Genomic DNA, 25,088 nt, shown 5'->3' on the forward strand with positions numbered 1-25,088 from the left:
ATAAAAGTCTAACACTTAGACCACTCGGACATCTGTGCTCATACAATTATTGATGTATGTTTTAGTTTACATAAGCAATCCTTGTCGTTTCACAAGATATAACGACAACAACATTACTCTCCGAATTATTCAATCGTTTTGCTTTATAATTTTCAGGTTTTTAAATCTTACAAAAGATGCATATAATGGTTATTTTAGAGCATGGTAAATGTTCAGTATTACTGTTTCCTCACACATATCATAACTAAAACGAAAATTTGCGAATCTGAAACAACTTTTTTAATTTTGTCATTTTAACAAAACGTGAAAAGGCCCCTTTAAGCTGTTTCCCTGTCGCCTATACATCGTAACCGAATGTTTTATTCGAGTAACAGTGACACTTTAGGTTATTGGTTGATAACAATGATCAAGTTTCATTGTGGCACAATCGGCATCATTAATCTTTAAAATGAATATCAATTTATCTCGATTCCGATCGATCCAATCATAAAGAGGGTCTTAATTGATGAAACCCTTAACTTTTTCCATTGAACGTGAGAAAAGTATTATGTACCGACGAAGATGAAGTTATCCAGTTAAGTCATATTGCGTGTCATCAAGTTAGCCTGTATATTCTATAAAAGAAGGCATACAGGGCTAAGGGAAATGTATCATTTGAAGATCTGCATTAACTGATTACATTCCACCCCAACCTGTATTATATTAACAATATAACAACAATGTAAACAACAACTTACCTTTATACACTAATAAGTGTAGCACATGTGCATCACTCATTCACAGTCAATATATGTTAAAATACAATTTGTTCATAAATACCAATAAACAATTGTTCACTTTACTTCTTTAAAGTAAACTTCCAGCTAACTCGATGCGACGACTTAGGGTTGTCGACTTGCAAAGTACAATGAGGTTTATCATGTGATCCCCGCGTGATATTTGCAACAGCTCTAAACTGGTCGATTTGAGGTTTTTTATCGGACGGTGAACATAATTATTTAAATTGACATAAAGCGTAGCCATGTGTTGCCACAATATGATGAGCATACTAATAGGGGAAGTTAATGATTTAAAATTGAATCGTTGACGAGTAGAAACCTTATATGTTCGACCAAGCGTTTATTATATAACTAACATGACGTTGCTTTCACGGCCACATATCAGTAATTGAATATCGTGTTCATGATGTTAATGATAAAATCTTTCTAGCACATTGATGATATATTTGGGCGTTTTTAAATTGCCACCGATTTGTTTCGATTAATGTTTTCAACAGTGTTTAATCGTGGCATACACAATAGTAAACTGGAAACATTCGTAGAAAAACTTTAAATGTTGCATTTGCGAATAGCGTTATTTCATGTTTTTATTTAGTTATATGAATATATATGTGTGATAAATATTCAATAATAGCAAGCACATTCATTACTATACATTTACATGCATAGAGGACAAACTAGATAGCTACGCAGATACATAATAACTGGTGCAAAAGCCGTTATCATCCGCCTATCATGTGAACTTTGTTTTAGCCCGGCCATTATCGGCGCCTTTATACATGTACAACATATAAACAGTAAGCTCGATAAACGACATTCACCCGTTTTGACTTTGTATTAAGATTCAATTAAAAGTCGGGAATCCTTTGCATGTCTCTTTGAGACTCGTTGTCCAATTTAAACATGTTTGCATTCTTATAAGAAACAATAATTGAGGCGATCGGTTCAACCGTTGTCCGAATAAACACAATCATTTAATGTGTGCAATTTAATAATGTGCTATTGCAATAGGCAAAATAATCTCAACTAATACACAAACGTTAGTTAGCAAATAGCATGCACCGAATATCGGACTAACATATTGCACAATCGCCCATGCACGTATATATTCGGTAAAATTTGTAAAATGTCTTTCCAATTTAAACATTTCAATGACATTTGTATTTTTAAACGCATGCGGTGTAAATGCTAGCTAGTGCATTCATACGAGGGATATGATGTGTATATGCCATTGAAACTGATAATAAATGCATGCGCACATGGAGCAAGTGTTATCGTGCGATGGCGATACGGTAGAGAAATGGTAAATGTGTGCAACTTAAACATGTTCGATGTAGGCCATTATTAGAGGCAGTTCAATATACAGAAGATTCATAAGATATCGTAAACACTCAACCTGGCCCAAACGTCGTGAAGTTCGTGGAATAGTTATCTTTATTTAATATGTGTAATATGAAAGCTATACAATAATAAATATACAGTGTATATTGGTATTAAAATTGATAAAACAAGTTAATTTGACACAGAGAAACACATTTTCCAAATTTAAACATATAACGTCTGTATTGAATAATCAAGCATACACACATTCTGTTGTGGAGCATTTTCACGCTGCAGACAATAATGCTATACATTGAAACCCGTGTTGCCTCTTCGTAATCACTAAGGCGACCGAGGTACATTTCGGTCACAAACTTCCTTTGTGTTCAGAAGGCTTGTAAGTATGTTGTGAAGCTATTTACTGGCTTGTTCTGGCGTTTCAGCAAATAATCTATTTCACTTTTTTATTCATGACCTTCCAAAAATGCTTTTGCCACAAAAACACTATTCGCCTTGCCAAGCATTTGTAATTTGGCGAGAACGCTGTGAGATTGTCTTTATTAATGGTAGAATTGAAGCCAGCAAACATTCGGCGAAATTCAAGACATTATTCCTTGCTATTAGCTGTGCATAAAAACAACATAAAGTTTATTCTTGAAAGTGTTTCGTAACGTAGGCAAGTAGTTGCATTAGCATAGATTATATTCACGTGATTGTATCATAGGTTGACTTGATCAATACATGAAAACACCATGTGAAGAAAAAAAAGATTATACCCAAATGCTGATTCGTTAAAATTACTTTCGAGATAAATTATGTCAATTCTTTAGAAAAGTTTTTTTTCAATTCTTATCAGTATAAAAGATAAAAAATAACAACACATGTAGTTGTTTTCAATTTTTTTATACCGCAAAGATCGTTTATAAATTTCTTCTTATAAAACGTGGAGTTATGTCAGATCACTTGAATATATAATTATGTCATGTATTGCTTTATACATGTGTACACTAAATATTAAATATTCCCATCAAAATCGAAGGACATTGTACAAATATGCATTACCCTCTTTACTGCAAGTTTGGATTATCGAGGTACATGGTTGTTGTTCTAGTGGAAATACATTTGCAAAGGAAACTATGAAAATTCACTATATGATTAAGTGTCTTTATAGCTTTACAGGCATGTCGTTTGCATTATGCTAAAATGTTCCAAAGTCTGAATGGCACGCTGACAGCAAAACTATTTTATACACAAACGTACCAGGTTTGAATTATTTTATTGACATTTTCTCTGGATAATTATTTTTTAATAACCCAAACCATTGTCACTTTTTTAAATAGAATTATGTAACGCAAAAATACAAAAATGTTTAAGTGCTCTTTAATCGATGTGAAGTGAGACAGTGTCTCTGATAGAGATCTAAAGAACGCTCCCACAATGAGGATCCAACTCGTGACCTCTCGGTCGCTAGGCGGACAAAATATCATCTACAACATCATATATAATATAATTGCTATTCTTTTCGTCACAGTTCAATAAACATGCATGTTTACTAATGCACGGGATTTTCGTGTGTTTTGGCGGGTATAGCGTCATTCGAGGTCCGCTTTCAGGAGACAACGCACGTTGTGGTTCATATATTTGTTAAAAGTTTGATGTTGTGTTGGAAAAATGTCGAAAAATCAAGAAGTTTTGTCGGGGAATTTCAGCAATTCATCGGCTGTGGAGCAGTCGTTGCTCAGCAGGGAAGTAGAATGTTCATTTCAGTGTAGAAAATAAATTAACAGTATCAAAAAGTTTAGGGATTTGATAATTTGTATTGTTTTTCATGTTTAGCTAAAGTGATTTACATACTTAAGTTTCTTCTTTGTTTATTCGATAAAAGCGGACCGCCTTCTACATTTGGTGTTTGTTGTAATGTTTGTTGTCACTTGTTTGCTAGTAAGCAAAGAATTAATTTATTTTCGAACGAACGAAGTGAGGGAGAAAATTATTGCTATTCTTTTCGTCACAGTTCAATAAACATGCGTGTTTGCTAATGTCCGGGATTTTCGTGAGTTTTGGTGGGTATATCGTCATTCGAGGTCCGCTTATAGGAGACAACGCACGTTGTGGTTCAATATATTTGTAACAGTAATTATTATACTCATTTTTAGTTTTACAATATTAGTATTATTTCAGCGAAGAGGCTGTGTCAAGACGTTATCAAGAAATTTCTCCAAAAACAGCGACTTCCGGTCGTCCTCGGACCGTGCTACGCTTGCAGCCTCACAAGAAACGTGGTTAGAGACTGCCCAAACGTCCAACGAGGCTTCGTCCAACAACAGCCCATTTTTAGCAGGTCCAGTTACCTAAGAACTGCAGCACAGACCGCCACTTCAGATGTCAGAGAAAGCACTAAGTTATAGAGATGAGTATAATGATTTTGTTTGTCTGTCCTGTCATGAATATTCAGAGTGTGAGATTTGTTTGTATCAATGTATAGATGTGATGTGTATTTATTAAGGATTCCCATTGATTTGTTTGTGCAAATAAGTTTTTAATGAGCACGTCTTGATGTGAACCCATTTATACATTAACATGTATCGGAGTAAATATATAGTTATTTAAAACAAAACAAACAACTCATAATAATAAAATGAAATTGAGGATATAACGATTAGTTTTGTTTGTTTAAGCAGTCAATACTATGATATGTTCTCGCTTCATATTTATGTATTATGAAACGATGATTTTATGAAAGGCGGTATATATTGTAATTATTATACTAATTTTTAGTTTTATAATATTAGTATTATTTCAGCAGAGAGGCTGTGTCAAGACGTTATCAAGAAGGTTTTCTCCAACAACAGCGACTTTCGGTCGTCCTCGGACCGGGCTTCGCTTGCCGCCTAACAGGACACGTGGTTAGAGACTGCCCATACGTCCAACGAGGCTTCGTCCCACAACAGCCCACTTCTAGCAGGTCCAGTCACCCAAGAACTGCAGCACAGACCGCAACTTTAGACGTCAGAGAAAGCACTAAGTTATAGAAATGAGTATAATGAATTGTATGTTTGCGCTGTTATGAATATTCAAGTAATTTTTCCTCTAAAAAAACAACAACAGTAAAAGACGGTATTAGATATGCTGTGATTTGATAAAAGCGTGTATTGTTGTCTCAAAAAATGGGATTTATGTGTATCAATGTTTGGATGTGATGTGTATTTAGAAAAGATCCACGGTGATCTGTATTCAGATGTTCAAGTATGATACGCTGTTGTCTCGGAGTGTGAGATTTATGTGTATTAATATATAGATGTGATGTGTATTCAGAAAAGATCCACGGTGATCTATAGACTATATTCAGATGTTCAAGTCTGATGCGCTGTTGTCTCTGAGTGTGAGATTTATGTGTATTAATGTATAGATGTGATTTGTATTCAGAAAAGATCCACGGTGATCTGTTATCGGAGAAAAGATCTACGGTGATCTGTTGTCAGAGAAAAGATCCACGGTGATCTGTTATCGTATGTTCAAATATGGTACGCTGTTGTCTCAAAGTGCGACATTTATGTGTATCAATGTATAGATATGATGTGTATTCAGAAAAGATCCACGGTGATCTGTTGTCGGAGGAAAGATCCACGGTGATCTGTTGTCAGAGCAGAGATCCACGGTGATCTTTTGTCGGATGTTCAAATATGATACGCTGTTGTCTCGGAGTATGAGATTTATGTGTATCAATGTATAGATGTGATGTGTATTCAGAAAAGATCCACGGTGATCTGTAATCAGATATTCAGATATGATACGCTGTTGTCTCAAAGTATGAGTTTTATGTGTATCAATGTATAGACGTTATGTGTATTCAGAAAAGATCCACGGTGATCTGTATCCTTATGTTTCGGATCTGATACGCTGTTGTCTTAGAGCGTGAGATTTATGTGTATTTATGTATAGATGTGATGTGTATTTATTAAGGATTCACATTGATTTGTTTTAAGATATGCAAATATGTTTTTAATGAGCATGACTTGATGTGAGCCCATTTATACATTTACATGTATCGGAGTAATTATATGGTTATTTAAAACTAAGCATAAAACTCATTACAATAAAATGAATTTGAGGATATCACGATTTGTTTTGTTTGTGTAAGCAGTCAATAATATGATATGTTCTCGTTTCATATGTATGTATTATGATACGATGAATTGATGAAAGGCGTTATATATACACGTACACATGTATATTGTTTCAGCATATTTTGGCATAGCAGTGTATGGGACGATATTGGTGAATTGAGTGCACATAATAGCTTGGGACACGCGGCTCAGAAGGACAGAGCCAGAGCAGCAAAATCCAAGAATACAAACAAAAATATGAATTATATCTTTGACAAATTTCAAGAATGGTGTAGCGAGTATGGTTTTATTTCGTTGCCGGCAAAAGAAGCATGTGTATGTGTTTTTCTTAAGTGAATTAGTGGACAAACAATTTTCGAGTGCGGTTGTAGACGCGTATTTCTACAACATAAGTTGAAAGCATGATTTGTTTTAAGAGCAAAATCCTTGTAAGAACAAGCTTGTAAAATTTACATTTGAAGGATGCAAGCGAATTTTGGCCGAGCCAGTGACAAAGAAAGAACCATTAACTGCGGATATGTTAAATAATATCATTGACTTTCATTGTAAGGACGGTCAGAAATTAAGTGTGAAAAATATGAGGTTATGTTTGATGTGTATTCTTTGGTATTCGTTTTTTTCAGATTTGATGAGTTGTCTAGTTTAAAAATGAAACTTTTCTTTTCAGGATTCTCATGTTTTTATTTTTTTATAGAACATAGAAACTGTGATCAGTTAAAATCTGGTAATAGTGTTATTGTGCCAAAAACAGATAACAGGCTATGTCCGGTATCCTGGTTAAAGATATATCGCTGCGGGTCTCACATTATTTCGAACTTATATTTTTTTACAAAAGTTAGATTTTTGAAAAGTAAAGGAATTTATGTTTTGTGCGACACAGATTCTGCTTTATCATATACCAGGACAAGGGAGATATTTTTAGAAGCAATTCAGAGCACAGGGGAGCCTCCGCTGCTGCTAAAAGCGGAAAAATCACAGATGATAAATTGTTAGCCAAGCACGGTCGTTGGAATTCGGAAGCTTCGGTTGATGGATAGTTTCATTTCAGTATAGAAACTATTTTGTTTGAATGTACATTTTTCATATAGAACGTTGCTGTTGTATTGGTGTGTTAATGACATTGTATTGTTTCTAGTCTACTAGTATGGGTGAGGCCCAACACTCGGCAACATGACATTTTGACAAACGGGCACAGGTTTCCAGAGCCTTTTCCTAAGACATTCGAAAAGGGTTTTTATATCTGGTTTTTCCTGGGCGAGTCATGTTGCATTTTATACACATCCTAGTTTAATAAATAATGTGTATTTTGGAGTTAATGTAAAGTTTATGCTTTGTTTGTGTGAAAATAATATGTTTTACATAATTAAAAATGATATTTTGTTCCTGGGTTTTGAATAGGCAAGAACTATGATCTGTTAATGTACTTGTCTACTTACATTAATCCTGTTGGTAAAACGGCTACAATAAAAGCGGACCGCCTTCTACATTTGGTGTTTGTTGTAATGTTTGTTGTCACTTGTTTGCTAGTAAGCAAAGAATTAATTTATTTTCGGACGAACGAAGTGAGGGAGAAAATAACATATATGAAAAGCAGATAAATATATCGCTGCGTAGAGACGTATAACTCATGCGGGTACGATTTGGGATCACAAAAGGCTGCACAAAAGGGTAGGTTTGACAGCAGGACTATTCTATTGACACTATGTGATTAAATAAATCTATGGAATCCCTTAAAACAACACCAACCTCAGCGCAGAGATTTGACTGGAACCTGCATCTATCTCGATTAAATATATGTGAGAGCACGGAACGACAACTCTGCGTGGAGATTGGCAGAAAAGGGTAAGAATATACTTATTTACTTGAGTTTTGCTGTCAAGTAACTATACATTGTGACACAGGTTCAAAATTGTATTTATTTACAATATTAAAAGCAAAACAGACAGTTTGTTTTATAGAGTAGAAACTGTGTAGACATATGTTTAACTACGGCGTTATCTAAACATGTATACCGGTAGTTCGTTTTAAATACATAGATTATATATGTGAACATAACCGTTTTGGCTCAGCTGGTCGCGATGCTGGGATTATATCATTGTAGTGACAATTGTCAAGTTAATGTAAGCCTAGTTTCTCGGAATTATTATTCACAAGTACATCGTGATTCGTTCTTACACATCTCTCATACATTACGAAGGACAAGGACGACTTGTTAAACATATAACTGTACATTAAATTGTTTTAATTCAGAATAAAATCGTTTGCTCATCTATTCCGAATATCTTGTATGATAAATACTGCTTCAATTTAAGTAACTCCTATTTTGCATATATCATGTTATCAGTATACTAAAATACCGACTTTGTCACAAAACAAATACGTAATTCGTACATTTTTACAAACGAACATGTGGAACACGAATTTCTTAGTGCACCTGTTATCTCTTGCGTGTGTATACATTTAATATCTTTTATACATAATTAAGATCACACAGTTACCCTATAGTCCGAGATGTACCATTTATCCAGTGATAGTATTGACGTCTGCGTTATGTTCCGGTTAACGTAAAAATGCAACATATCTATATCACTGTTTTTACTACATATAATCAACTGAAACGCCCAAGTGCCATAACTCTGACGTGCAATGTATAAGAATTATGTCCCTATGTGTACTTAGAATATCTGTAAATGTAGACGTGCAACATCTCAATAACACCGTGCGTATTACAAACACTAAATTTGTTCAAGGAGATATTGTGAGGTAACTGACAAAGGAGATAACTCAGACCTGCAATTTAGCCGAATTATGCACGCTTTTTGTACTTAGCATATTGGTTAAAGTAAACCCGCGAAATCTCCATGTCATTGTTTTCATTACAGTTATTCAATCGAAATTCCCTTTTGTGTATGCGGTCATTATATTAGGTGACTGTCAGAAAACGCACATTATACTATCAAATCTAAAAAATAATCGAGTACGCACTCGAGCCAGCTTCTGTTGTTAACTTATGAAAACAATTCATTAAAATCTAATGTGTGTTTGTAAAAATACCACAAAGTGACAGTATGCGTATCTTCTTTTCCGACCTAGGAAATCCTCCGCCATATTCTCCCACAGAGCCTGCCCCGCAGGCATTAGGGCTTCAGAGTACCGCCTCTAACATGGGCCCCACCCAGGCTCCGCCACCAGGGTACAGTCCGGCCGCGCTCAATGGTACCTGGTTACGGATACGACCAACCAATCAACATGCAGTATGGGGGCTACCCCATGGCGTATCCCCAGGGGCACGGGCAGTTTGTCAACAGCAGCACGTTCAACAACGTTGTGGTTGGCATTTTCTTTTTCAAATATGAATATCACTTTCGGGGCTTTTTTCACCTTTTTTTGATTGGAATCTTTGTGAACACAACACAGTTGTTACCTGCCCCAGGGGTAATCACTGACGTCAGCAATACAATCCTTCATTGATGAGGAGACGTAAATCCCACTTTCATGCATTACGAGTTGCTGCTTTTTGTTTATTAACACTGGGACCTATACATTTGTGTGTATAGGTCCCTGATTAACTAAATACAACTCTATCTTCAGCATATATATTATAGACTCAACCTAAGATTTCATTGGTAGATATGTTTCATTTAGGGGAAATGCATCGGCCAAGAGACATAAATCTTGCTCCCATAGTGTTAGAGTATTTGCCCGTTGTTTATTTGTATTTTTAAGTTCGGAGTCTTTGTGTAAAACTAAAAGAAATTTAACTTCAAACTTATTGGTACAGCGATCTCATTAATTGAAAGTGCAACGCAGAAGAGAGTAATATCTTACTTTTATACTTTAAGTGTTATTGTCCTTTGTTTATTTGTATATTTAAATTTTGTCTGCAGTATACCGTAACAATTGAACCTTAAACTTTATTCGTAAATAACTCTCCTCCCCAGGGGAAGTGCCATGCACAAGAGCCATAAATGTTTCTCAAATACTTGTATGTGTATACTCAAGTTTAGTTCGGAGTCTATTTCGAAAACTAAAAGTGGCATTTAAATTCAAACTGCTTGTTGAGCTTATACTTAAATTTGGTCTGGATCCTATTTTGAAAAATAAACAATGTATAAAATAAAACTTATTTTGGGGATATGGTCCAAATGGTCAAATGAAGGTTCAAAAGAAACGTATCAAACACATTCATTTATTTATTTAAGAGTGACAGTTCTAGTTTAGTTTCAATTACCGGTATATGATTTTAAGTTAATAATTATATTTCGGCTGTATTTCGCTCGTTTAATGTGTCCATATATCATGCAATGTACTTATCGTAAAATTAATCATTGCAATCAGCCGCTTAACAAAGAACTTGAACCCATTCAACATATTTTGCAGTTAAACCTCACGGCATCATGCAGTTTGAGTATTCCCCATTGTTGAAGTCGTTCATATTCTCTAATTATGTCATTTGCAGACATTGGCCTCTCGACCTTTGAATACAATTAGATTGAATGTTAGATAAGTACCTACGCTTCCGTTTCATGTGTTACTACACTGTTCAACTCTATTCACTACACAATAAGCATTTATGCAAGGAATTAAAGGGACACGACTCCACGGTTAACATTATTCCAAAATTAAACAATTTAAAGGGGCGGTCAACCAGATTGCTATATATCACGAAAAAATAAAAGTTCTAAAATACCGTATTTTTTCTACAATTATTAGTTTATATTGATTAAAATGTCACGACTGGTATATTACATTACTTGAAAAATGTTGTTAAGTTTTCATCTGTTTAGTATATTCGGTACTACAATTTTACTGAGTTTGTCTATCAGGTAATTTGGAGAGTTATGTTGTTGTCGTTCTATTTTGTGAAACAACGAGGATTGCTTATATGAAGTATAAAATACAACCATCATTGTAAGAGCATGGATGGTCGAGTGGTCTAATTGGGAGACTTTTTACTCTAGGACTCCATCGTCAGTGGTTCGAGCCCTTTTCAGGGTTACGTTTTTTTTCCATTTTATTCTTATTTTTTTACTGAAGATTTTTAGATCAAATATTTAAATTTATCAATATAAAGCATTTAATGACGGTATTTTAGAACTTTTCTTTTTTCGTCAATCTTGTTGACTGCCCCTTTAAGGCGTGATACTCCTTCTCAACATAACACGTGTTGCGTTACTAGGTGCTCATTTCATACAAGAGTTTAAGCACTCATTTTACACGTAACTAATCAGTATGAAATGTGTGAGAAGTTGACCGAATAATTCAATGATTTCCTTAACAAACTGAATGCATAAGCAGTTATTTTAACACAATCTAAACACAATCTTTTGCCTGTAGAGACCCTTATAAGCATAACTTTTATTAATGGATCACTCTTTTGATGCCAGTTTTTTACGACTACTCTCCATTTGAATGCATACCGCCAACTGCCATGGTCTCATCATGTAGGAGCTAATCTTCAAGCAAACAGTGAATGCGTAGTACACAATTATGGAACGCCAATGCTGCCTTCTGATAGCACTGGTCTTTATGTTATGTGCATTTACTAAGTTGTTTTGTGTAAACTACATTTTGACCTGTAGAAGCATCATTTCGTTCTGTACATTTTCCAGTATTCTATGTGCATTTGCAATATCGGTTTGTACTAACGACATTTTTTCAGGTGCATACATCATTTCGTTCTGTGTATTCGGCATTATGTTGTGTGCATTTACCAACCCGTTTTTTACTAACGACATTTTGTTAAGCGCATACATCATTTCGTTCTGTGCATTTGTCATTATGTTGTGTGCATTTACTAACTCGTTCTGTATTAACGACATTTTATTTAGTGCATACATTATTTCGTTGTGTGCATTTGTCATTTGTCATTTCATTTAGTGCATACATTATTTCGTTGTGTGCATTTTTCATTATGTTATGTGCATTTGTCAGTCATTATGTTGTGTGCATTTGTCATTATGTTGTGTGCATGTGTCATTATGTCGTGTGAATTTGTCATTATGTTGTGTGCATTTGTCATTATATTGTGTGCATTTGTCATTATGTTGTGTGCATGTGTCATTATGTTATGTGCATTTAGTAACTTGTTCTGTACTAACGATAGTTCGTTCTGTGAATTTGTCATTGTGTTATTTGCATTTACTAATTCGTTCTGTACAAACGACATTATGTTTTGTGCATACATCATTTCATTATGTGCCAACGTCGTTATCATGTTCGGATACATTACAATGGGCAATAAAAGAGATAACACCGGTGCGAAAAAATGCGGAAAATGTAACCACGTTGGAAGCTGTTGGCCTTAGCGCCATTTTACCGAGATTTATAAGCGAAAAGATTGATTTCAAGATAATGAAAGAAATGTCTGATCGTGAATTTAGTAGAATCAGAGTGGAGACCATTTGGGATCGCTTATGGTTGCGAAAAATAGCGCCTGATGGTAGTGATACAGTTCATACATGCAACAGGAGCACGCCAGCACCATCAGCAACAGGTAATTGTAATCAAGATAAATTTTACGAAGAAAATTTAAATTCGGTGTTAAGAAGTGTTGTTTTTTTTAATAATTATAATATCTTAAGATCAAATTAAAATTTTCTTCGTATAATTTATCCTGATTACAATTACCTGCTGCTGATGGTTCTGGCGTGCTACTGTGGCTTGTATGAACTGTATCACTACCATCTGTTGCTATTTGTCGCAGCCTTAAAAGGGGCGTCCAAACTATTTTTGCATGTATTGAAGCATGTCATTAAATGCTTTATATTGATAAATTTAAACATTTGACTCAAAATTCTCCAGTAAAAAAACAAGCATACAATTTTAAAAAAGGAAAAAAGTAACCTTCAACAGGGCTCGAACAACTGACCCCTGGAGTCCTGGAGTAAAAAGTCTCCCGCCTCGACCACTCGACCATCCATGCTCATGCTTAGAGCGGATGTATTTTTTACCTATATAAGCAATCCTCGTAGTTTCCCAAAATATAACTACAACAACAGAACTTTCCAAATTATTCAATCGTTTCGCGTCGCACGTCGCTTTTTAATTTTCAGGTTTTCAAATCGTCAAAAGATGCATATAATTGATATTTAAGAGCATAGTAAATGGTCAGTATTACTATTTCCTCAATAATATCATAACAAAAACGAAAATTTGCAAATCTGAAATTACTGTTTTTAAGTTTGTCAATTTACCAATCTGTTGGACCGCCCCTTTAAGCGATCCCCAATCGTCTCCACTCCGATTCTACTTAATTCACGATCAGACATTTTTTTTCATTATTTTAAAATCAATCTTTTCGCTTATCAATCTCGGTAAAAGGGCGCTAAGGCCAACAGCTCCGAGAGCGCCTTTCAGGTCTTTATATACTCAATAGTTTCCCTATAAAAGCGACAACTTTAAGCGAAAATAAAATGCAACATTTTGCACATAGAGACCCCCATAACCATATCTTTTCTTAATGGCCATTCTAAGCGGAATCGATTTATGCAATAAAAAAGATATGTCATGTTCAAACCAAGAAAGAACTTGACACGAATCAAAATCGACTGTTTTGCAACTTTTTTCGGCCGTTTCTTAGTGGAATATAACCTTTGTCAGTGCAATGCTTTACTATAGTCTTCAAGTTTATCATATTTCAGGGATTCAGTATCTCCGAAAGATAAAACCCGAACAAAAGTTTGACGTGTAAAACATGCCTTCCTGTCAACTATGATATTTAGTTAGTGAGAAAAGCCCTAAATGAAACGATTATTTAGTATACTCAACGTGGTTACATTTTCCGCATTGTGTTCGCACCGGTGTTATCTGTTTTATTGCCCAGTGTAATGTATCCGAACATGATAACGACGTTGGCACATAACGAAATGACGTATGCACAAAACATAATGTCGTTAGTGCAGAACGAATCAGTAAATGCACATAACATAATGAAAATGCACAAAAGGAAATAATTACGTGTTTGCAAAAATATAATGTCGTCTGTACAGAACGCATTAGTAAATGCACATAACAAAATGACAAATTAACAGAACGAACTGTCGTTAGTACAGAACAAGTTACTAAATGCACATAACATAATGACAAATGCATACAGCATGATGACAAATGCACACAATATATTGACAAATGCACACAACATAATGAAAAATCCACACAACATAATGACAAATGCACACAACATAATGACAAATGCACACAACATAATGGCAAATGCACACAACATAATGACAAATGCACACAGCATAATGACAAATGCACATAACATAATGACAAATGCACACAACATAATGACAAATGCACATAACATAATGACACATGCACACAACGAAATGATGTATGCACCTAACAAAATGTCGCTAGTACTTAACGGTATGGTAAATGCACACAACATAATGACGAATACACAGAACGAAATGATGTATGCACCTAACAAAATGTCGTTAGTACAAAACGATATTGCAAATGCACATAACATGAAAAATGTACAGAACAAAATGATGTTTCTACAGGACAAAATGTAGTTTACACAAAACAACTAAGTAAATGCACAGAACAGAAAGACCAGTGCCATCAAAAGGCAGCATTGGCGTTCCATACACAATCATGTTTTCCTATTACACGTACACAAACAAATTCTAAAATAATGTCATGGCAAGTGTCACTCCCGCTCAACTACGTTACAATGAGAGGTGCGACTGTATGACAACGCGATACGGCGTCACAACTACAACGGTTACGGCGTCTTTCCACAGTTTGTTTACGATACGGGACGTTGTTAAATTAATGATAATAACGGTAATGTTGAATAGTTTTTGTATGTGTAAGCCGATGTTTATTTAAATACGGATATTGTGTTCCTCTTTCACAGCTTGCCATGTAATTTATTCCTATGTTATCGATAAAATGGAAGTTTTACAGACCTGCATAGACAACTCATAAAATCATTGGAATATAATTCAAAGTCTGACATTAAACAGAAGAAAATGCAAACTAACGTAAGCAAGAACGAATATTTAATCAATCTTATCAAGATTTGTCTCAAAATTAACTGCATGTAAGTGTAACGAGATAAATGTTGATGAATTAAAATGTTACGGTGTCTTACAGAGAGTGTTACAGTGCATTTACTACAACATTTTTAAGGTTACGGTTTGTATCGACGGGTACTAGAGATTTCGGTAAATAGCACGTTCGGTAAATTGTATTTATATAGCAAATGATGTGGATGGTTCGGTAAAATGGATCTTTATAGAGGTATACCTACTATGAGGTGTGTATTGTAGTACTTATTTATTAAAAAACATAAACACATATTAATGAATTTGCGATTCTAAGATTAATTCAGTCTTTAATTAAATATTTTTACTAATATATTTTATCTACAAATAAATGAACCAAATCTTTAAAAATTGTATAACTGATTGATTAAAAACACCATTAAGAAACACAAATAAATATTACCCTAATGAAGTCTTTAAAAGGACCTTAATATGTTATTGAATTCCCCACTTTCGATGTTTGAACTATTTTCTACATTCCTGTTAAATTCTTTACAGTAATTGAGGTAATTAGAAACTGTTGTTGTTGCAATTAATGACGACTTCAATACTCACGTCCAAAATGCTACTATCATGGAACGAAATCTCCATTTTTGTAAATTTGACTTCCTGCAGGCGCTGTAACGCTGTAAAGAAGACACCGTAACATGTCTTAGTCGTAAGAGAAGATACCGTACATGTACACGGAGTTGACATGCTACAGCGTTTTTGCAAAATCGGATAGAAATCACCAATAATAGTATACACATGGGCATCACATGTTTGTAAAAGAGTGAACTTGGTACAAATCATTGAAAATAATCATCGTGACAGAAACTGAAAGCCGGAAACAATGAATTTATTGGATTTTCAATGTTTTGAGCTTGACATTCTTTCTTTTATCATGATTTCACGCTAAAAATGTCTCGATAGCTTAGGTGAGAGTTAAGAAACATTACTAAATGAAAATAAATGCCATATCCCGTTTTACGTGTAAGTTTAAACAAAGAATTGTCCTGTGTAAACGTGTGTGTATGTCTATAACTGTCAAGACGCTGTAACCGTTGTAGTTATGACGCCGTATCGCGTTGTCGTACAGACACACCTCTCATTGTAACGTAGTTGAGCGGGAGTGAGTGTACCTACCGAAAATCTTCAAATACATGGGGTTGATTTATTTAGAGGGCTTAACATTGGAAACCTACGGAATACCGTTGGGGCCATCGTGCTCACACAATAAAATCCAGAGGGCGACAATGCAATAGTGCGATAGTACGATTTCGACAATACGGTAGTACGAGTGCGACAACGCGATAATACAATGGCGACAATGCGATAGTACGATGGCGACAATGCGACAACGCGATAGTACGATGGCGACAATGCGATAAAACGATGACAACAGTGCGACAATACGATGGCGACAGTGCGATAGTACGATGGCGACAATGCGATAGTGCGATAATACGATGACGACAGTGCGACAATACGATGGCGACAGTGCGATAGTACGATGGTGACAATGCGATAATACGATGGCGACAGTACGATATTACTATCGCATTGTCGCCATCGTACTATCGCGTTGTCGCATTGTCGCCATCGTACTATCGCATTGTCGCCATCGTACTATCGCGTTGTCGCATTGTCGCCATCGTACTATCGTATTGTCGCCATCGTACTATCGCACTATCGCATTGTCGACCTCTGGTGTTTAATGTGTAACCACGATAGCACTAACGGTATTCCGTAGAAACCTGAACTATTGAGTAAACTGTAACCTCAAAAGGAGTTTTGGAATCGAACACTATGCTTGAAATTTGCTCTTTTGAGACACGTGATTGTGAAAAGTGACGTAAATGCTAAGTATCATTTTATAAAATTAACGGTTGTCATGAAGCTTCGGGAGGCATGCTGTCTTGTCAATCCGCGCGCATGGAGCTCGAGGGCGGCATTAACAAGCCGACATCGCGCTACACTAATAAAAACTAATAGAACCAGAATTATATCCCAAAATGCCGCATGCATGTAATAATCCAGCTTAATAAAGCCAAACATCACACTTACTATTTGAAAATCATCATTTCTGTAACTATTGAGAATAAATTGTTAGAAAGTGCGTAAACCATAAATTATGTGGTTAGACCAGTTTAGTTTGTGGTCGGTTGACTTGCTTCCAAATATTGTGCTACCTGACGCTTTTTCTTTACTTAGATTATTATTGAGACTAGAGCAAACGCACTCGGGGTCAACACTTTTTGCTCTGCACAAGAAACATGAAATATAAAAAAGAAGAAAAAATATCATTTTATTTATTTAAAAAAATCGACATGCGACAATAAAAATGTAAAACAACACATACACAAATCAATAAACCTTCCCTCTAGCGGAATAAAAAAAATATTATTCCATACAAACCGCCGAATTGTATTGCGGCGCCATATATTAGCATTGTTAAAGTAGTCGCCCCTCTTTAAACTTGGCTTATTCGCACGGAATACGAAGTCACGCTGATTTAAATGTCCGGTAGGTATGAATTTAATGTTGTTAATGTTTTGTGAAGAAATAACTGCAATTATTTGCTCTAGTGATATGGCTTCTCATATTATCCCATTATCAGCATATATTACACGAAAGATTAATTATCAATATGAGAGTATTACGCACAAGTTTCAAAGCAATACTTTAGCAGTCACAGGACATGGGTATTCCTAACGGTACTATATCAAAAGTAAAGGGTATTGACCAATAAGAGCAATATATCTTATTGTGTGATGATACCAATACTTCTTATCAAGCTTATGTTAATTATGACGGTGATGATGATGATGATGGCGGTGAAGATATGATGACAGTGAGTTTGATGATGATTAAACAATATTGATGGTGATTTTGATGATGATGATTATGATGATGTTTAATTGTGACAACGACGATGGTGATGATGACGAAGGCTATGATAATGATTATGGAACTGAAGAAATGAGTATGTACTACGCGCAACCACTATATTCATGTACTACTTCAACGCACTGTGGTCACATTTGGATTTTGAAGACCGAAGTTGGGTTTACACCAAAGTGCGGTACTATAATGCAGTCTGTTTACACAATAGCAAACAGCTGTACTGCTCTCAGAAACTGCTCTCAGCGCTTTGATGTTTACAAGTCAGCAGAATATTCTTTTCTCATGAGAAGTTAACAAAAGTGAACACACTACTCGAGTGTTGGGTCAATAAAAAGCATTACAGGGAACGAAATACTACCTTATCACGTCACTTTCTTGAGTAACTATCACTTTAATAAAGTAAGACAATTAATTAATTAAAACAATGAGGTCATAATGTCAGTTTCTTTACTAAAACATATTGTGAGATGTAAGTTGGTATAAAGCTTATACGTGTCATAAGTCCCCTGTACTCCACAAAGTTAATATTTTAGGCGACTCTGTTTGTTTAAGATTATTAATCACAACGGTTTTTACTGCAGTATGCAGGCAGCTATAGAAAAACGTTTCTGTAAACCCGGAATAGCGACAGTTCAGTATTTTACATATGTTGCTAATTTTCGTTTTTTACCCGTAACGGTTTGCCTTAATGAAATGTCCAGATTCTATGCAACGACTTATTAACATTTCATCTAATAAATGCATGCAGCCTTTAATACGGTATTGTCGCGGTTCTAAAGGAATATTCATTACCGTGTAGAAACCATCTTCATATATCAGATAAAAGATTTAAATGACAGCCATACTTGACTTAACCTCATTGGAAAATTGCCTTTTAATGACAGAAACCCTTCAATTTTAACTGCTATAGCAAACATAAAACACCATTGTCCGCCATTGTTGTTGTTTTTTTGTCGGGTAACTCCGCGGTAAACTGGACTTATATTAAATAAAATAACATGAATGAACAAAGATCTGACAAACCATTCAAAGTAACAATCAATAACGTATATAACATTTTAAATATATGGAATTTTGTTATTTTCAAGCATTCTCCGAATTTTTCTTTAAAACAACTAATTATACTACACTGTTTTAAATATTGATAGAGTCTGAGTTTAAAGACATTTAATTTCCGAAAATCGAATTAATATTGTCAAGGAGAGAGATTTTTGTCATATTTGACAAGAAGGTCACGCAGGTTTGTTTATAAACAAAATCCAGAGGGCGCAAATAAAATACCGCGAGATCCAGACCCTCGAGATAACCGAGTTAGACTATTTATGATTCAATTTTCTGTTGCTAGGCACTTGTTCATGTATTCATGTCATAAGCCTTGTCTCGTCAGGTTATTTTCACAGTTCTTGCTAAGAAGCTGTTTATATTAAAGGATTTGTATTGCTACCATTACATTTTAATAGTACCTGTATGTGACTAAGTAACGTTTCATATTCCCACATTTTAAAAACTGGCATTAACTTTGTTGCTATTGAACGGGTTATGTAGTCGCGGCAGTATAGTAACTTCCGTGTGTTGTTCTGTTGCTAGGTGACCCAGGTAGGCGGCGGTCCGGGACCCATATACCAGACGGTACCGCATGACTACACCACGCAGGCCTGGATAGCCTGTCTATGCTGCTTCTGGCCCACCGGTCTTCTGGTAATCTTGAAAGCTAGTGAAGAAAGTCTGGTCTGCTGGAGATCTTAATAGCTAGTGAAGTAAGTATGATCTTCTGGCGATCTTGAATGCTATTGAAGTAAGTCTGGCCTTCTGGAGATCTTTAGAACTAGTGAAGTAAGTCTGTTCTTCTGGAAGTCAGGTAAGCAAGTCTGGTCTTCTGGAGATCTTAATAGCTAGTGAAGCAAATCTGTTCTTCTAGAAATCATGCAAGCAAGCAAAATAATTCTGGTCTTCTCGAGATCTTGAAAGCTAGTGAATTAAGGCTGGCCTGGTCTTCCTGAAGAAATTGAATTAAGTAGCCAGATTCTCTTGTTATCTGAAAAGCTACAAAAATAAGTATGGTATTGTGACGATCCTGAAAGAAAGTGAAGTAAGTCTGGTAATCTGGAGATATTTAAATCAAGCCACTGGCGATCTTTAAAAAAGTTAAAAAGTTTGGTTGACTGGACATTTTAAAGCTTTTGAAGAATATCTGATCTTCTGGCGACCTTGAAAGCAAGTGAAATTAATCTGGTTTTCTGGCGATCTTGAAATCAAGTCTCGTCCTCTGAAGATTTTAAAAGCTGGTAAGAAAAGTCTAGTCTTCTGGTTAAGAATTCTTATTTTTAAACCTTGCCGGGTTTTTTAAGCCCGTTGACGGCCCTTTGGTTGAGAATTGCCATCTAAACACATACCGGTCTATTTAAGGCCCGTGCCGCCCTGGCGCGGGGGGGGGGACCTATATGTAGCTCAGTCAGCTTCCAACCAGGCCCGGACCATGGTGCGAATCAGCTACGTCGTCGGTGCCATCAGCGTCGTGGTCGCTGTCGTCATTTTGGCTGTCTGGTTCGGCATATTCATCAACGGCTTCAACAATACGGAATAAAGGGCTGTGGGCTGGCGTGTTCATCAACAAATTCAGCAATACGGACTTAAACGCTGTGTACTTACGTTGTTATACTTGTTAAAGACCGAGCGATGTTCTTCATGTATTGAGATAATTTCTTTAAGACATTGACTCTATAAAAAATCAGTGATTTATGTTGATCACAGTGATGATTTAATGCCACTAGCAATCTATATAATCTATCCTATATTTATTTGAGGATTTTTTCACATTTAAATGAAAACATTTCTAAATCCTATGTTAGTAATTTATATACTTCTATAGGTTTTGATTCCTATTCATTGAAACATAACGTCATTTGATACGGTCATCTAAAGTTGGCTACCTATTTAACAATTTTTCTGTCATAAATTGTAAATTCCTCCATAATTTGTGATAGAAGACTATTGATGAAATAGTAATACCCATAGCATCGAGTCACTTGTGTATTGTTCACCATGGGCTAAGGACACTTGTTGCACTCATATTAAAAGAATAGTTTTGTTTTTATTGGTTTCGAAAAAAAAATTGTAGTTCTTGCGTTTGCAATACGGTATGTATGCCAGTTTACTCTATGCCTGTGTAAATTATTAAATTTGGATAATTACAAATAAACCAGCGTTGTTCATGAGTAAATCTTACATGACTTACACAGATGGTTCTGAAGACAAAATGGTAAATTGTTTTCCGATTATGGTGGATTATCAGCTAATTATTATTTTATTATTCTCTTGCGCATTTAGATCCATAAGACATCGCTGTTGAATATCTTAGAACCTGAACTCCAAATGATTGTTTATAGCTCAATAATCATTTTTGAATAGAACATTATTTTAATAAAAACTAATGTCAAAATCTTGATACTGCATAGTGGTTTCTTAATTGAGGAATTGATCAGTTGCATTAAGAATCGTTATAAATGATCACTAGGGTTGTATATTTATCGTACGTCTGCATTTAGGACACACCAGTTTATGCATTATAAAAGTATCGAAAAATGCAACAGTTTGCAGCATCTCTGAGGGGTATATGTCCAGGAACTGTCCAATTGCTGAAAAGAAAAACACTGCTATTTCCTTTCGGAAGTTTTTTAAAAACCCATTAAAATCTCACTATTCTCAAGCCTATGATATCGTTATATAAAAAATTACATCTATTTTTGAATGACCGTACTCCATCATTAACAGATTGGCGTTTTTGCGCCCCTTAACCCATACGCCAGACGGTACTAGCTACACCTCCACACAGAAATGACAGCCTGTCGATGCTGCTTCTGGTCCACCGGTCATCTCACAATAATGAACGCTAGTGGAGTTAGTATTAAGGCTCTCTGGTGATTGGAAAACAAGTGCAAAGAATTATGGTCTTGATGTGATCTTGAGCACTTGTGCATTGAACAATAATGACATTTAAGATATAAACACCAATAACATAGAACAAAAAGTCACCATTTGCTTGTGATACAACTGTTATAAATGATCGAACTGATACACGCCTAAATGAAATATTTCTTCAATTGTATAATAATATTATGTTGTTTTTGAACTTTTTGAATTAATAAAGTGTTCATATGCTAAGAATTTGTTATAATGTAGATCAACATAAGATATTTAAACAAAAAGGGAACATCAATTGAATAAAGACAGTTTTCAGATGCTAAGAATTCGTTATAATATAGATCAACATAAGATAGTAGACTGTCAAAACAAAATAGCTTAAATGGAGAATAATCTTCCAACCAGGACATAACGATTTTTAACACCCATATATGCAAACTTGCAGTACTAAAACATGAATTATATCGTTATTTAATAACATATTGAAAACCTAAATTATTTCTACACTTTATATTTTGAAGACGAAACAGGATTAATTTTAAAACGTTATGTTAAGAATATTTTCAATTGTGGCTAAAATGATAAATATCGAAACTTGTATTTAATCATTTTTGGAAGGATGTCTTAATATTGCTTGTTGTTTCCCAAGAAAAAAATATGTAACAAGCACTTTTTACTGTGCCCTTTTTCCATTACGAATCAATATGTACAGGGAATGAACGCATCATTTTTTATTCATGCCATATGGCAGGGCTTCGATATGTATGCGTACTTTTACATAGTAATTGTATTTATTTTACATAAAATGAAATAAATACTAAATACATATCTGAAAATTGAATTTATATTACACCAAGGTAAACAAAGTCCATATTTGGGGTATTCATATCTCGCGATATGCAATAAACTGACAGAAAACAGGTAACACATTTTATACTACCACCTTTTAAAGTTTTTTTAGCGCAGAATATGGGAATGGCCAATACACGACGTACTAAAAAAGCTTGGATTAAAATGCTAATGAAACAAAAGTGGCATTATAATTAAACACTACTGAAAGAAATTATGAATGGACAAATATTTTCCCTTTTTCCTTTCACAACCAATTCTTATTTACAAGTTCAATGGTTCCAGTACGAAATAATTCAACAACTGATATAAACGAATAATGTACTTTTACAATGACATTTTTTGAATCACGTACATTTTAGGTTTCATAAAGTAGCTTAGAGACTAGAACACATTCTCTGGGAGTAACCTACTTCGTAGTTACTTTTAAGTAATATGTATCCGACTACAATATTTAATGTTATATGAGAGATATTTTATTCTAGGTAATGGTGATGTAGTTAATGCTATTTTCGTTTATACAAACTTTCCATATGCAAATGCAAAATGCCATCGTTAACCCTTCTGTTGAGGATCAAATCCTGGGTTAGACAGCTCCACCCAAAACTGGCAATTATGTTTCAAAAATAAAATTCTAGGATAAGCAAATTTGATTGCATGCAAGCATTTGAAGGCTTACACAGACAATACATGTCTTTGTATTGCAAATATTGTCTGACATTACAATGTATTTTAATATACATTCACGTGATATTTGACTTAAAAATGAAGTAGCATTGTTGAATTTATTTGAATTGTTATACTTCCTTAATACGAAAAACTAATACGAGCTTAATCAGATTTTTACATTTTATTTTAGTTTTGCCGTTGAAGTTAAACTACGTTGACGGCTTCGTAATAAAAAATGTCATTTTGGACGTAACGCGATAATGCGAAGGAAATTACCCAGTTTAGGGGATGATAACGCGTTGGAAAATACCTAGATTTTTAACTGAATCTGTGATAACGCGAGTAAAATTATCAAGTTTTTCATGTGAACATGTGATAACGCGAGGGAAAATATCCAGTTTTGGGACTAAATCTGTGATGACGCGAGGGGAATTATCTAGTTTTGGAAGTGAACCTGTGATAACGCGAGGGGAATTATCTAGTTTAGGAAATGAACCTGTGATAGCGCGAGGGAAAGTACCTAGTTTTGGGACTGAACCTGTGTTAACGCGAGGAAAATTATCAAGTTTTTGTAAGCGAACCTGTGATTACGCGAGGGAAATTATATAGTTTTTGAAGTGAACCTGGGATAACGCGAGGGATATTATATAGTTTTTGAAGTGAACCTGGGATAATGCGAGGGATATTACCTAGCTTTTGAACCTGTGGTATCGCAAAGGGCTTTTTAAAAAGTCAACATAAAATTAAGCAAGAAAAATGCCCGATTTTTGGACAAACTGCATGTATGTATGTATGCATAACGCCGGAAACAAACACACATCCTCTCTTTACAATAAATGTATTTTGTAAGTTTTATAAAACCATTATAAAAATAAATATCGGACGTTTTCCATAATTAAAACGTCATTATTATAGCTAACTGGTGACAAAAGTATGAGATTTAGGAATATTTGTTGATAAGGACAACTATACATGCATTTTCTAGATTATCGCATCTTTACTTAAAATGTACTGAATTAAACAGAAGTCTGTATTTGCATGAAACGGGATAATCAGCATCATCATCATCGCCATCACCATGATCATCATTATCCTTATCATGATGATGATGATGATAATCATCATTAGAAGCAGCAGCACCACCACCACCAACATCCTCATCATCATCCTCATCACCATCATGAACGATCGACATCCTTCTCCTTAATCAGAATCATAATGATCATCGTAATCAGAAACAAATACAACATTTAACACAACACAGCTGCAACAACGATATAATCCAGTTATCATAATTATTAGAGCTTAAATCAACAAAAAGAAATTACATTTCATAACAACACGTGCATCCATTTGGTATTCACTTATTAACGTAACAACATGTTAATCAAAATTACAATACTCGTGCCTTGTTTTAATAAATATGCAAGCAATTAAGTTAACAGATTATTACTATATGTTCAGTCAATATAGAA

At 34.9% G+C, this 25,088-nt stretch overlaps 2 protein-coding genes and 1 long non-coding RNA gene across 20 annotated transcripts in view; 2 read left to right on the forward strand and 1 right to left on the reverse strand.

The window, feature by feature from the left end:
• LOC127854951 (ras-related protein Ral-A-like) overlaps positions 1-25,088 on the reverse strand; it is a 226,443-nt gene that overhangs the window by 101,427 nt on the left and 99,928 nt on the right. The window lies entirely within an intron of this gene.
• The window catches only part of LOC127854948 (transformer-2 protein homolog alpha-like), a 191,774-nt gene that overhangs the window by 48,045 nt on the left and 118,641 nt on the right, over positions 1-25,088 (forward strand). The window lies entirely within an intron of this gene.
• LOC127854957 (uncharacterized) lies at positions 4,285-7,710 on the forward strand. Its single transcript, XR_008037252.1, has 2 exons — positions 4,285-5,137; positions 6,343-7,710. It is a non-coding gene; the product is annotated as an uncharacterized LOC127854957 (long non-coding RNA).

The sequence above is a fragment of the Dreissena polymorpha genome, chromosome 13, assembly GCF_020536995.1.
Source record: "Dreissena polymorpha isolate Duluth1 chromosome 13, UMN_Dpol_1.0, whole genome shotgun sequence".
Classification (NCBI taxonomy): Eukaryota; Metazoa; Mollusca; class Bivalvia; order Myida; family Dreissenidae; genus Dreissena; species Dreissena polymorpha.